The sequence below is a fragment of the Papaver somniferum genome, chromosome 7, assembly GCF_003573695.1.
Source record: "Papaver somniferum cultivar HN1 chromosome 7, ASM357369v1, whole genome shotgun sequence".
In the NCBI taxonomy this organism is placed as follows: domain Eukaryota; kingdom Viridiplantae; phylum Streptophyta; class Magnoliopsida; order Ranunculales; family Papaveraceae; genus Papaver; species Papaver somniferum.
Genome location: NC_039364.1, coordinates 38,689,007 through 38,704,408, shown reverse-complemented (window position 1 = coordinate 38,704,408; position 15,402 = coordinate 38,689,007). Strand labels below are relative to the sequence as shown.

At 36.0% G+C, this 15,402-nt stretch overlaps 1 long non-coding RNA gene across 1 annotated transcript; it reads right to left on the bottom strand.

Moving 5' to 3' along the window:
* Positions 1-2,615: 2,615 nt before the first annotated feature.
* On the bottom strand, positions 2,616-3,329 carry LOC113293611. The gene is made up of 3 exons (XR_003332394.1): positions 3,193-3,329; positions 2,948-3,058; positions 2,616-2,807 (listed from the first exon to the last, which is right to left on the bottom strand). It is a non-coding gene; the product is annotated as an uncharacterized LOC113293611 (long non-coding RNA).
* Between the last annotated feature and the right edge of the window lie 12,073 nt (positions 3,330-15,402).

The following is a 15,402-nucleotide window of genomic DNA, read 5'->3' as shown; positions in this document are numbered from 1 at the left end:
TTCTTAACTTTTATGGGAAAAACATTATAAATGTATTTTTATTTTAAAAAAAATGTAAAGAACTTGGTGCTAACGGGTTTCGAATTCAGATCACTGTTACCATCACCCAGTAACTTTACCACTGTACTACAGTGACACATGCAAGAAAAAAAACATTATAATGTTAGGTTGACAATTAAATTTAAAATTGATTTCTAAAAGGTAAATTATGAACTTTTTGTGAAGCAAACTCATTTTGCTTCTGAATCATGGAGTTAATTTTTAATTTAGGGAATGTTTGAGTTCACTTTGAGAAATTATTTTTGGTCTTCCAAATGTGAAAAGTCAAAAGTTAATTTGGCGATAAAAAAGTCAATAACGTGCTTGGATATGCGTTCAGAAATTATCTTTTTGACTTCTAATAAGAAGTCAGTTTGAGTATAAAATTTCAAAATGACTTCTAAAAACCAAGAATTTATCTTTTTATGAAAAAAAATAACTTTACTTCTGACTTATACTTTCGTAAAATAGAAATACATATAAAATGAAATTATTTTACTTCTGACTTGTGGGTTTGATTTCTGGTTTTGGAAAAGTGGAAGCGCTTCTACTTTTACTGTCCAAACACCTTTCTAACGATGAAATGTAGAACTGATGAATCATTTGGCTTCTTTGGGTCCGGGAGCGGACTTCTGGTCAATCATTATTTTTACTTTTTGATTTTTAAAGTTTGACCACATCGAATTCAGATCAACAATTTGGGTAAAAGTAGTGGTCCGGCCAAGCCCAAAAAATGTTGATGAAGTTTAAGGTCAATGCGGAAAGCCATCCATCATTTTAATACAGTTGACGTAAAAACGAGGAGCAAAGAGATAGGCGTGAGTAAGAAAATTAATGGCGGGTGTGGATACAAAATATCACACAATACAGAATATGTACGTATTATATCGCATCGCCCTATGAGAATGATCTAAGAGTGCGAGGATACAATTGTTGGTGAGGTAAGTGATGACATTGATATAAAGAAGAAGGCGATAAACAGTCGTGCAATAATCAAAGTGCGAAGATAAGGTTCACATGGGAAGTATGAAGCTGCATGCGAGGAAAACGTTGACCAGATAATCAGTAGCGCGACAACAGGAGAGAACTTCTGAAAAGGATGATTGAGAAAATAGGCGAGAAACAGAGTTTGTTAGTTGTAGTCCTGAATGTAAAATTAGTTGTCTTCCACTATATACCTATATAAGGCACAAAAGGGTCTTGTAGAAAGGGGAGAGATCTTTTATGAGAATTGAGAGTTATCTTGAGAGAATAGTCGTGTGAGTTCTAAATTAGGGTTTGTAAAGAACTTTGTTTGTGTATTCATCTTGAGAGAATAGTCTTGATTTCTGCTTTTGTAAAGAACTTAGTCTTCTTTTGGAACTGAGCACTTGCTGCTTGGTATGCTGCATGAGGATGAAGGCGTTGGTTATTATCCAGATGATTAGTGATAAAAGTACTGAAACCTGTAGCTGATTGCGTCCGAGGAAGCAGCACCAGCAGGAAGATGCCTACACTCGAGGAGTACAGGACTAATGTAACAAAACTGGCTGATGAGGGAAAATTAGAACCTGGTGTTCGGTGGTTAGTGCATGTTAAACAGATGAGTGTGCAATGGCATATTAAAATTATGGAAATGATTTATATCCCGCCGCGGATTGAATCCCACGGGTTGTACCTAGTGAGAGAGTGGGGTGGGATCCCTCCCAGCCCGATGGTTGGGTGGATTTAGAATGGGGTGGGATTCACACTAAACTCATCCCACTGCTAAACCATCGGGTTGGATACAACCGGCACAAATCAACCCGCGGGATGTGTAGCACTTACGTTAAAATTATCTTACAAGCAAATGAAGAAGCAAGAATGTTGGGTCACAATTTTGTTGGTACACAGTATCACTACAAGCAAAGTTGGATTAAGCGACCAGGCATTTTTGGTTGGAAAAGCCCATATTGAGTCGCTCTAACCCTTAGAGCGACTTAATTTGGCTCTCGCTCTCGAGTTGCAAAAGGTGGGATTTCTACAAGTGTAGAGCAGCTAGGTAATCGCTTTAGTAATCAAGCAACTATCATGTAGCGTCTTTTTTCTTAATTGCTTCATGGCTAGACCGACCTCCCTAGAGCAAGCAAACTAGTGATCGCTTTAAAGCTAGACCAACCATAATAGAGCAAGTGAAAAACCTGAAGTTGGTTGCTTACATTTTTGAGCTACCAAATGTTTTGCCCTGAAGTTGGTTGCTTACGTTTTTGAGCTACCAAAGTTGGTTGCTTACATTTTTGAGCTACAAAACTTTTTGTCCTGAAGTTGGTTGCTTACATTTTTGAGCTACCTAACTTTTTGCCCGCTACATCTGTTGTTCTGGTGCCCGAAGTATCTGGCCTATTTCGATTTAGATAATCCTAAATTGAAATTAAAATTACAATTAAAATTGATACTAAAACAAATTATGAACCAAATTAAAAACTGAATAATGTTTTATTATATCACATAGATCAATTTACACCATTTCTTTAAAAAAAAGACAATCCTTAGAGGAACAAAAAGATCAAAAATACAAACTAATCATTTCTTTAAAAAATGGTGATTACAATTTCCTTAATTTTGAAACTAAAGATGAACACTCCTTCGACTTTGTAGCACCAAGCTCATAATAAGAGATTCATACTGCCATCATTTATCATTCATCATTCAAGTGTAAAGAAACCAGCAAATCCAGAATCTCCACAACATGTAGTCTGCTTTTTGCCCAAATGGATAGATGCAGTTGGAGGATACTTGGTAATTAACACCTGTAGAATTGCCAAGAGATTCAAACAAGTTAGTTTTCACGAGAAACACAAAGAGACGAGATTGATACTATGAATTTAACAAACTGCAGGAAAAAAATGAACCAGAATAACAAAAGGCGAAATGCACAGTTAGTTCTTACATATAGGATCTTTGAGAAACTTTTCATTGTTAGGTTGAAACTGCAAAGTTTAAGGATCACTATCAATTAAGCCAACCTACAAACCAACCTACGACCGCAAGATGTCTAAATCTGAAATGAGTAACAAAGTAAAATGTAAGGTTCAAATGACTACAGGTCCAATAAGGAACAACAAACACGGGAGAGGGACTCGCTATAAAAATACCCAATATACTGTCTAGTAGCATTTTATAGGCCATACTAACCATTCTGCAACACCTAAAAAGGCATAATTGTGCCCTTTCAATCTGCACTCTCGTCTCATCTGCATCAACATGTATTCAATAAAACATCAAAAATCACCAGCAAATTCATCCACAAGCACATGGAAAAAAAATCTCAAATGGAAATCAATAGTTTTACTAATTAATTCAGACAAACTGTACGGATTTTCATCATATTTACAGGACAGTTTTTTTTTTTTGTAGCAGATGTTTTTGAGAAATCAGAAAACCATGTAGTAGGTAGTCAAGACCATGTTCTGTAAAGTGATAACTATTTCCATTCACCAAAAGCACTCTGTAACCCTATATGCAAAAGTACTAGTTTAATTGGATTACAATCTAACCACATACTTTATGTTCATTGAAACTGGAATGGAGAAATCTCAATTAAAATAAACTAAATGAATATCAGTTGGTTCTCTGGATCAATATGAATATCTTTTAAAACTGATAATAGAGCTACTACAGCTTAGAAGAAGAAGAAGACTACTTCTACAACTATTTTATGTTCCAAATCTACGGTCTCCTGCATCTCCAAATCTAGGAATTATAAACCTGCAAAATAGAAGGCGCCATCTCGAATTTTAGAAGGTTTAAGCCAATGATCATTTATTCTTCAATTATTGTATATTCCCAGTGAGAAAATTACCTCTTCTCATTTACTGTGGGGTCGATTGTCCCAGTGTACACATGAAGCCTGAAAATTTCATGAACAAAAACATTTATTCAGTCTAGAAGGAAGAGAATTACGACATGATTACAGTAACACATAAAACAAGTGACTAAATTTTACCTAGGAAAGTTCTCTCTTAGCTTCTGAAGAGCTGGAGGAGCAGCTAAGGTCGATATTTGAGAAGTACAAATAGTCAGCAATAAGAACTAAATATAAGAGATACAACTATTTGACATTTTATATATTAGCATGCATAAGATAGAAATCCTAGTGAGCGACAATCATTTTGATGGGTGTTCAAGAGATCTAAACAACATCATGCAATCTTGACTAATCACTTTCCACACCACAAACACCAGAACAATAAAACAAGAATCGAATCTCTTTGCACATACACAATATGAAGCTAAAGAATCATATCCTGAACACATAAACTTGTAATAACAATATACCATCATCAAGCATGCGGGCCCAACCCAAACCACGGTGGATAAGATGCTTCTTAAAGCCTCGGTAATCTATATTAACCGGAAATACACAGTATAATATCATCAGTGGCAAAATAAAACCCACAATTACCTAAAAAAAAAACTTGAAGCTCGAGCCCCTTGAGCTCTTCAATCCTGCACCAATTGATATCTTTCAAATACTTGAGAGCACCTTCGTCACGCTCTGTGATCTACATTCCAGAAAGAGTAAATTAAACCAACAATTCTGGAATCTTATTCCAACAAGGAGAAAAATGGCTAATAATATCACTTACCTCCTCCATCAAAACTTCATTTGTCTTCACAGCATTGAGCCAAAAAACTTCATTTGTCTTTAATTGAAACTTAACCATTGCCTTGGTTTCGTTAACCTTGGCCTCCAAAGATTCCTGATGTGTCACAAGAGTAGCTCTAATGGTGTACAGGATTCAACCAAATCCCTGCATACTCTTGTTGTCCATACGAACCCTTGTTCAGGCCTTTACACAAGCACTTGGTGTGCGTTTTGCTGATAACAGAGAACTAACCCATTCTGCCGTAGTATGAGCTCTCTAATCCCCTGCAAACACGAATTTATTGGTTCAAACACAGATCCAAAAACTTCAGAAAAACAATCAAACAAACAAAATCAAAAACAAAACAAATCCGAAATCCCCACAAACTCATAAGAATAAAACGGGAAAATGCAGTCTGTCTCTACTTCTATTTCTTCGATCTCGATTTAAAAATAGATTCCTGATTATAAATTAGACCGACATTGTTATCCGAAACCTACTGTTTGGTTTATACAAGTACATCTCAATCGATCGACCTTAGTCAATTTCGCCACATAGTTATCTATCAAATAAACCGAATTTTCGTGGATTCACTTAATTTCACTTGTTATTTGTCAATCTTACCCAATGTCAATCGGCCTCACTCAGATTTTCTCAAAAATCATTAGGTTCTTTATTATCTATCATTTTAATTGAATGTTCATCGACCTTAATTAATTAAAGACATTATTTATCAATCTTGTCCAATATTACTGGATCTCACTCAATTTTTCTTAGATTCCATGAGTTTATATGGGTATCGATCAAATAAACTGAATTTCCTTCGTTTTGACTTAATTTAACTTGTTATCCATCAATCTTACCCAATATCGTTGGACCTCACTCAATTTCTCTTAGATAGATTGGTTTATCTAATTATCCATTATTTTAACTGAATGTCCATCGACCTTTGTGTATTTCACCCTTTATATATCAATGTTATCCAATTCGCTCGACCTTACTCAATTTCTCTTACATAAATTGGTTTATCCAGTTATCCATTATTTTAACTGAATGTCCATCAATAGTTCACCGAGGATGGGAACTACTGACAGTAAATCGAGAAAATTGACCAAGTTCCACCGATTTTTTGAAAAAAAGGAATTATTGATATAATTTTAAAATTTTCAGGGTTTTGATAAAACACCTAAATCAATTTCATGTTAAATCATAGGAATCAGATTTTTCCGATTCTTCCTTTTCTCTGTCCCAAATTTTTTTAATCACGAAATTAGGATATAAATAGTATTTAAGATCATACAAAATTGTGCTAATTACAAAACGAACAAGGAATACGATTTTTCAAATTTATCTGGCCAATAGAAATCCAAGAGCTAGGTAATGATTGGAAACAAATTTGGTAATTACCTTCCGTTTTCAATTAGATAGAATTTCGAGTAATGGATTAGAAATGGACGGGAATGAACAAGTGAATTATTATCGTAGAAAATATGTAGAACATATAAATTTTGGATTCAATACTACGAATGTGTATAAATCAATTGAATGAAAATGATTATCAAAATGAGAAAAAATGAGAAACCCACCTCGTAAAATTACTATAGAACTTATATTGGAAACCCACCTCGTAAAATTTCTACAAATCAAAATTAAACATCTCAATATCAAACATCAAACACTAGTTTGGTGATGGCTTCCCTTTCCCATTAATAGAATCATCCACTTTCCTTTTCTGAATTGGTGGTCGTTATACCTTGGTTGCTTAGACAGGTTTTTAGCAGCCAAACATATTTCGAATTGCTGATACATGGTAGCTTGAAGTAAATATCTACTAACCTACTATTCTACTCGCTATGTAGTACTTGGAAAAATGATGGAGCAACCCACAAATTTAATTAGTAGCTACGATTTAATGAGAGCATGTTAATAGCAGCCAAAGTTTTTGGTAATTGCAAACATAGTTGTTTAACTATTAAAGCGACCAAAATTTTGAGATCTTGCTAAGATTTTGGTCGCTTAAACCAAGTTTTCTTGTAGTGTATATATTATTAGCGCTTATGGGGGAAGGAACTGGTATTGGTGCAAAGGCCAGGGGAGAATATAGCAGGGGGATTGCGACCCTCATAAGATTTTCAAAATGTATTAGTACATAGGTATATCTAGTACTTGTCTGTCCAATATAATGCAACCTGGCCCCACAGTTTTTTTCTTCTGTTTGTGAATCACAAAGTAATATATACTTGGTATTTGTTGCCTATTTAGCAATTCAGAATTCGGGAAACGTACGAGTATTATTCAGATTTATAAAAATCAAATTCGGTCAAAAATCCGGTCAACGGTTCGTGATGCGGGTGTAGTTTGGAACGGCATACGTATGTGTATAATTCGTTTTAGAGATATCAATCCGGTATACAAAATTTGGCATGCATTATTGTTTACGGGTAAAAACGACCTGTTGGATTTTTCGGTAAAAAGTGGTGGAGGAGGCAAGTGCTCGCTGAAGCAGGTGCTCGAAGTAGCAAATTGCCTTAACCTTTAAACAAATGTATTGCACGGGAGTACTTTGAGTTCGAGAGACTAATCTGTAGGACCCTAGCCTAAACCAAGACAATGGTTGTTCCAGGTTCAATTCGGCCACAAGAGGAGGAGAAGGGTCGGTCTGTAAGGAGGAAAGATGAGATTGTGTGGAGATCAATAGAGATTGATTTGTAGGTGATGTGATGTATTGAACTATTGTGAAGATTATTCTACGTGTAGACGAGAGAAATCTTCTGAAAGTGTTTGACAACTTGACTTTCGTAGGTTTTCTTACGAATCTTGTTAGTCTTGTCAAAGCATAGGTTTCAGAACCTATTTATTGCAGCATATCAGTCTCCTGTAAGTGGTGACAGTTGAAGGAAGTGGAAAGAAGGGGAAGTGGGAGATCGTGTCGAAACCACTTCCACGTCGCATGGATAACTTGGTTGATCGACCATCCACTTTTAATTTTCCCCTTTAACTGCCAGCACGACTTACCACAACTCTCATCATGGATATACCTCACATCGCACGCGTTATAGGCTGTCATACCAAAACCCTAGTGATATCCCCCCATGTGACATGAATTGATGTCTCATATGTGAGTGGTCAATCTTTGACCTAAGACGATGAGTCTTATGAACTGAACAAACGAAGTTCAAGATTGTGATGGATGAGCATGGAATGTTGAAACAACAACATGCTCTGCAGACCATGAATGTTGAATTACCATGACGTGTCATTATGCTACTTGAAGCAATAATGATAGTTGAATGACTTAGTGATGGTTTTATGAGATTGATGGATCGATCACAAACCGAGACGTTGTGTACTGAGCATTTATGAAAATAATCATTATTGATTGGTCATAGAAGGTATTTCTCGATCCACGTGTCAGTTGAATGACGAAGAGAGATTATAATATTAAAATAATGGTCGACTGACGAACCAAAATGTTGATTATTTAACTAGTAAAATACCAATAGCTGAATCAGTATGAAATTCTTAATGTTGATAGCTGAATTAACATGAGAAATACTGCAACTCAGATATTGATAGCCGAATCACGATGAGGAATACTGCTCTCAGCAATTAAATATTGATAGTTGAATTAATATTGCCAGAAGTGGCGATTCTGAACCCTGTTGGCCGTGACCCATTGCTAGCTGAAGCAATTAGGGAATTGACAGATTGAGCATTGATGATCAGAGCAAGCATTGCCAGTCAGAGAAAATACTAGATCTATGAATAATTGGTAGCAAGATCAAATAAAATATTAATTAACAATATTGTTAGATGGACCGAATATTATTTAATTAATCAATTAAAATATTGGTGTTTAAACCTGTTTAAAATTATGCTATATAGAGAATTCGGTTCAAAATCCTAATTATGGTCAATGGGTGATCAACGGATGATCGACTGAGAATAAACCAATTGATGAGAGAGGGCCGCCTCTGTGAGTGATGGACCGACCATGTAGTATATAGATGCTAGACTGACCTATTACCAAACTCCTTTGCAGAGCAGTTGGTGAAAGGATGACTAATTGTTGTTTAATCATTGCTAAAATTGTGCTTGACTGAGCAATAGGTAGTAGTACCTAATCATGGAGAAAGGAGGACCTACCAAGAGATGTGTAACCGGCCCTTAGTGGTCGTGGGACCATCTGATGGTGTGTGGATGATCATTCCCAATTGCAGGAAGGAGTTTGAACCAAATATGGACTCTGGATGATTAATTAGGTCAAAAATCATCAAAACAGGTGGAACCGGCTTTTGCAAGCCAAAGGGTCGACCATGACCGGTCATGGTGGCATGGTCATGCCGCTCGCGGACCAATCCAAAGAATTTTGGTATTTTCTGATGGTCCATAGAGCATTTTTTCATCCTTGTATGAAGAATTTGAGTTTGACTGAAACTATTAATAGTGGTGGATGAACCACTATTAAAAATATTAAAATAATATTATTTTAATATTTCTCATGATGGTAGAAATGCAAGTCATGATGGTTGAGGGACCACTTGCTTTGCTAACCACATGGTTCAAGGAGAAATATGGAAGTTTCATGAGTTTTGATTGAAAGAGGAAACACTAAAATAATAATAAAATATTAAGAAAAGGGGGAAGGGACCGACCAAACCGGCGGCATGCCTAGCCGGCCGGCCGATTGGCCCACCCACACAGTTTTCTTTATTTTATTTTATTATTATAATAATAAAATCACAAAAAGGTTCTTTACATGTCGGTGGAGGGTAGCCGAGCAACAAGCTGGGCACCAACTCCTTTTTTAATAATAATGCCTAGACTATGAAAGAGAGAACTACCAACTTTGTAATTGGCATCATGCCTAGCAAGGCAGTTTCCTAAACGCTTAAGAAACATAATGGTATCTTCCCCGAGTTCACCTAAGGAAGTGAAGGCCAATGCTTTGAAGTCATATCCGTGTATTGTGCACTTGTTTAGATACTTGTTAACTTTGCGAGTGACTACAGCATTAATAACATGGCATGAGGTGAAGGTATGGGTTCTATCCCTTGTGAAAACATGTAAGCATCTATAATATTATTTATTAATAATAAGCTATGATTCATACAGAGTTTTGGTTGGTAACCTAGCAACAAGCTGAGCACCAACACCTTTCTAAATAGTAATACCTATCCAATGAAAAAGAGAGCCTCCTACTTTATAATTAACAACTTGACTGGAAAGATAGTTCTTCAACCTTCTCAAAAATACACAAGTGTCTTCTCCCAATTCACCAAGTTTTGAGAAAGCCAAAACACCAAACTCATATCCATGTGTTAAGCATTTGTCAATGTATTTTATTACGTTTGCGAGTAACAACAGCAGAAATATCTTGTCCTGGTGTGAAAGAAATAGTTCTAGTACTTGTGAATGGCGAGACACCCGTGACATCAAAGCACATATCCCGGCCGTTGTCCCAATTGTGAATGAGTAAATCTGTCGGCCTTAAGGCATGAGAGGTGTCTGACAAGAATACCATAGGAACCTCCTTGCGGGCAGTCACACCGGCTTTGTAACAAATATCTTCCAAAACATCACGAACCAAGTCATGTCGAAATTTAAGGCCGACTGAGCTGGCGCAGCGTATAGAATGGTCACCATATCTATCCGTAGTATGATTACAGCATGAACATAAGCTATTTTCCTCAAACAATGGTATACCCAACCTGTAGTTAAGAACTGCTCGAAACTGACGGGGTCCAACTGCCTGATTAAGCCCATGAATGGGAATAGCTTTGAGAAAATTCATAGCATGATTCGTTCTGTTTCAATGCCAAAGAGCAGTATCTAGAATTGTGCTCATTTTTGGTAGGAATGTAGAGTCTTATAAGAGGAACGTATCATCAAAATATTAGATTTAAATTCATTGTCGCTTGGGATTTGCGGAGAAAATAGCACAAATCATGTATGATAATTTCCATCTAAGAGTGTCCACGGATCCTCCCTCATTAAGTAAATTACGCACATACGTTAACTCCGTAACACTTGATTTTGTTCCTATAGAGTTTCGTTTTAATATCGTACATGTTATTAAGTGCACATTTTGTTATCGTATCGTCTCGATCTTGTATCCATAATCAATCACACAAGTGATCTTGTTGTTGTATTGTCTCGATCTCGTATCTATAGACGATCACATGAAGTGTGAACCGAATAAGTTGCATTGTCTCGACTCTGTCCATAGACGACCACATTCGGTAAAGGACTTATAGGTGGATAATTAAAATATTGTGGTGTATTTGGGTGCCCTCGTCTTTTCAATTGGTATCAGAGCAGGCAAACACGAAAAGATCTAACAATCTTTGTTTGGTGTGATCCCACCTATAATGATGAATTTGAATTCTCATGAATCGATTTCAGTTAACGTACCGCCAAGGTTTGACGGAACTAACTATCTGTGGTGGAAATATGCTATGAAATCTTTTCTTCAATCATGTGACTTTAATACTTGGTTATTGGTCGTTGATGGATATAATCGTCCGAAAATAAAAGGAACGGAAACTGAGTTTAAAAACTTAGTAGATTACACAAGTGAGGAAAAGGCATTTATAAAGCAGAATTCAGATGGTTTGAATGTTATTATAGATGTTATAAGTCGAGATTTACAACATCATGTATCAACATACCAAACTTCGAAGGAAGCATGGGATATTCTTGATACTGTATTTAAAGGAAATAATTTGGAAAGAGATGCTCGACCTCAATATCTCTCTTCTGATTGGGAATTCTTTAGAATGGATGATAACGACACCTTCGAGGAGTTTAATGCTAAACTTTCTGAGATTGTCAATGCTTCTTTCTCACTTGGAAAGACTATACCTGAAAAGGAAATAGTATGCAAGATTCTCATATCATTACTATCCAGATAAAAGTCTAAGAAACATGCCATAATGGAAGCCAATGATCTTTCTATACTTTTTGGAAGCTCTCTTGTGGGAAAGTTAAAGATCTTTGATAAAGAAGTTTTGCTGAAAAACAGAAATGTTGGATTAAATGCCACTAATAATACTAAACAATCTTCGAAAGAAGTTAGTATATTTAGGGCTGAGGAATGTTGTAAAGAGGATAAAACATTTTTTGAAAAAGATCTTGACTCAACAATTGTACTCCTAACACAACGGGTTAAGGATCTTTTACTGAAAAATAAACAGAATCCTGATAACTCATCATTCAGTCATAAAAACAATGATGGAGAAATCCAATGCTTCAAGTGTCGTGGATTTGGACATATGGCCAAAAATTATTTCATCAAAAGGGATCATAAGTGCAACAAAGCTTATCACACTACCCTGGGTGATATTCTTGAGGAAAAACCCCCTATGAAGGAATATCAAACTGTGATGCACTTTTTGCCAAAACTAACAGTGATCATTTTAGTGAGTCCAGTCAACTCCTAAAGGACTCTTTAGAAAAACTTGAGTTAGTGACCGAAGAAAATCAAAAGCTAAAAGGGGAACTTAATAACTTGAGAAAATCTTTTGTCAGATAAAACTCAAGAGGCAAAGCCTGAGCAAGAAACATTGGTTGACGCAAATGTTCTGAAAGATGAAAATAATAAGTTTGTTCCTTATCAACCAGCGTTGTCAGAAGCTAACAAAAGAAAGGTAATTAATATTTCCTCAAAATATTATGATATTATGTTCTTTTTCTAAAAAAGGGAGAAAGGGAGAACATAAAGTAAGAGCACCATCTATTGTGTTCATAAATCATCCTAAGGATGTTTTTGTTACCCGTGGTGAGAATAACTCTCCCAACACACACTGATTGTGTTGATAAATGCATCCTCACATTTTTCCCAAAAACTTCATATGTGAGGAGGCATAAACTTGGGCAGGATTTTAGTAGGTAACAATAAACTCATGATCGATACATCTCATTGTTTTTGGGTTAAATATATTGGGTTTCCATAAACCAAAATATATCGCTCCTTGATTTTCTCCTATTTCATGATATATATATATATATATATATATATATATATATATATATATCTTTCTTGTCCAAAAGAAGACTATCTAAACAATAATGGAGAAATCGGTGAAAGCTGGAAAACCGGAGGTATAACAACCACAACCAATAATTCGTTCGACAATTTGTATGGACTAAACTCCAATATAATTCAGAGAGCACCAACTTAAAAGCGAGCTCAATCAAGAAAGATATTAAAGAGATATATCTCTATTTCTCAATACAATCAACAAATAGAAATCCGTGAGCCTGATTGATATGAGAAATAACTTGGACGGTACCAAAGATCAATGCCCAAGTGTCAATCAAGTTATATCCAACAAACAAGGCCATATTTATCAACTGATTGAACAACGCACAACCTGTGATATTTCAATTATATAAACAAATATAATACGGAAAAGAAATAACACAGACACCATAAATTTTGTTAACGAGGAAACCGCAAATGCAGAAAAACCACGAGATCTAGTCCAGATTGAACACCACACTGTATGTAGCCGTTACTGACACTAGCCTACTACAAGTTAACTTTGGAACGAAATGTAGTTGATCCATAACCAAGTCTCACACCGATTAAGGTACAGTCCCGTTCCTTATGCCTTTATAACCACGCCGGATTCTGCGCACTTGATTCCCTTATCTGATCTCACCCACAACTAAGAGTTGTTACGACCCAAAGTCGAAGACTTATAAACAAATTTGTCTCCCACATATATGTCTATTCTTTATTAAGTTTTTGTTCCGTCTTTTGATAAATCAAGGTGAACAAGAACCAATTGATAATCCGGTCTTATACTCCTGAAGAGCAGCCTAGAAATATCAATCACCTTACAATAACCCAACTGATTAACAGAAAAAGTTATTGCGGAATCACAAGAGTCTGAGACGAAGAACTATTGTGATTACTTTTTATATCTTACCTATCGGAGATAAATCTCGAGTAAATCTTAGAGAAGATTGAAAAAGCGGGGGTCTAAAAACCACACCCAATATTTCGTTCGGCAATCTGTATGGACTGACTCCAATATAATTCAAAGAGAATCAAATAGACAGTCAGATTCAATTAAGGAAAGATATCCAAGAGTTATATCTCTTTCTCAAATCAATCAACAAATCAGTACAGGATGGAATCCCTGAACTAATTGTTAAGAGAATAACTTGAACGGCATCAAAAACCAATGTTCAAGTGTCAATCAATTTCTATCCAACAAACAAGGTCAGATTTAACAATTGATTGAACTACGCACAACCTGTGATATTTCAATTATATAACAAATATAATGTGGAAAATAAATAACACAGACAACAGAAGTTTTATTAACGAGGAAACCGCAAATGCAGAAAAACCCCGGAACCTAGCTCAGTTTTGAACACCACACCGTATTAAGCCGCTACAGACACTAGCCTACTACAAGTTAACTTCGAACTGGAATGTAGTTGAGCCCTAACCAAGTCTTATACCGGTTAAGGTACAGTCGCGTTCCTTACGCCTCTGAATCCCATCAGGACTCATTTGATTCCCTTAGATGATCTCACCCACAACTAAGAGTTGCTACGACCAGAAACGGTATTAAGGGGTGGCTTACCTACGCTGAAGCCCACCCCAAAATTTCCAAAAAGCTATTTTGTATATGTAATTTTCAACGTTCTAGAAAATTAGCCCGGGTATAATCTCCGATTAGCCCGTTGGCAAGAGATAATTCTGCGAATCTGTGCAGACGTAATTAATAATTCATCTCATTATTAGCCCATTGGGAAGAGATGGAAGTACGATCCCACATGGATTAGTCTTTCATAATATCATCTCAGCCTAAGAAAAGAAAAAGATACGTATTTATATTGTTTCTTTTAAATCAAGTATTAAATGGGATCCCCTACTATGTGTCAGTTAGATAAACATTTGTGTCAATTCTTATTTTACTCTTTTGCTACTCCTGTATATTTATTGACTAGCAAAGCTAGGGGTGTGAAGAATAAAATAACAACTCCCACCTCTTCAAGTCTACCTAATAAGTTATCGTTTGGCCAAGGTGCCTAACAATAGTTCAGTACACCATGCACTTACCTAGATTATCACTGTTTATTTGGTATCAGCTTTTTGTTTTTCTCCACAAACACCAGGTACACTGGAATGGCTGTGTAACAACTAAACTGCAGCCACCTCCAAGAATGGTACTCACACAAGAGCTCTCGCGTTGAAACGTGATATACGGAAAAGAAATGAAGCATGTCACGCTGCATACTCCAATGTGTTTATGATTATTGCAATTGGAAAAACAAAATAGAACGTCGGTGGATCTTTTTTTTAGCCCACCCGGACATAAAATCCTGGATCCGTCGCTGGGTACGACCCAAAATCGAAGACTTATAAACAAATCTGTCTCCCAAGATAAGCCTATTCTGATAGATAAATCTGTCTCCCACAAAATTACCTATGAAGTTTTTGTTCCGTCTTTTGATAAATCAAGGTGCACAGGAACCAATTAGTAATCCGGTCTTATATTCCCGAAGAACAGTCTAGAAATACCAATCACCTCACAATAACTTAACTATATGGTAGTAGAAGAAGTTATTGTGGAATCACAAAGAATGAGACGAAGAGTTTTGTGATTACGTTTTATATCTTACCTATCGGAGATAAATCTCGAGCAAATCTTAAAGAAGATACTACTCAATACGATAGAACAAGTAAGATCAGAACACACAACTACTGATAGACACATTTTTGTGTCTAATTTGA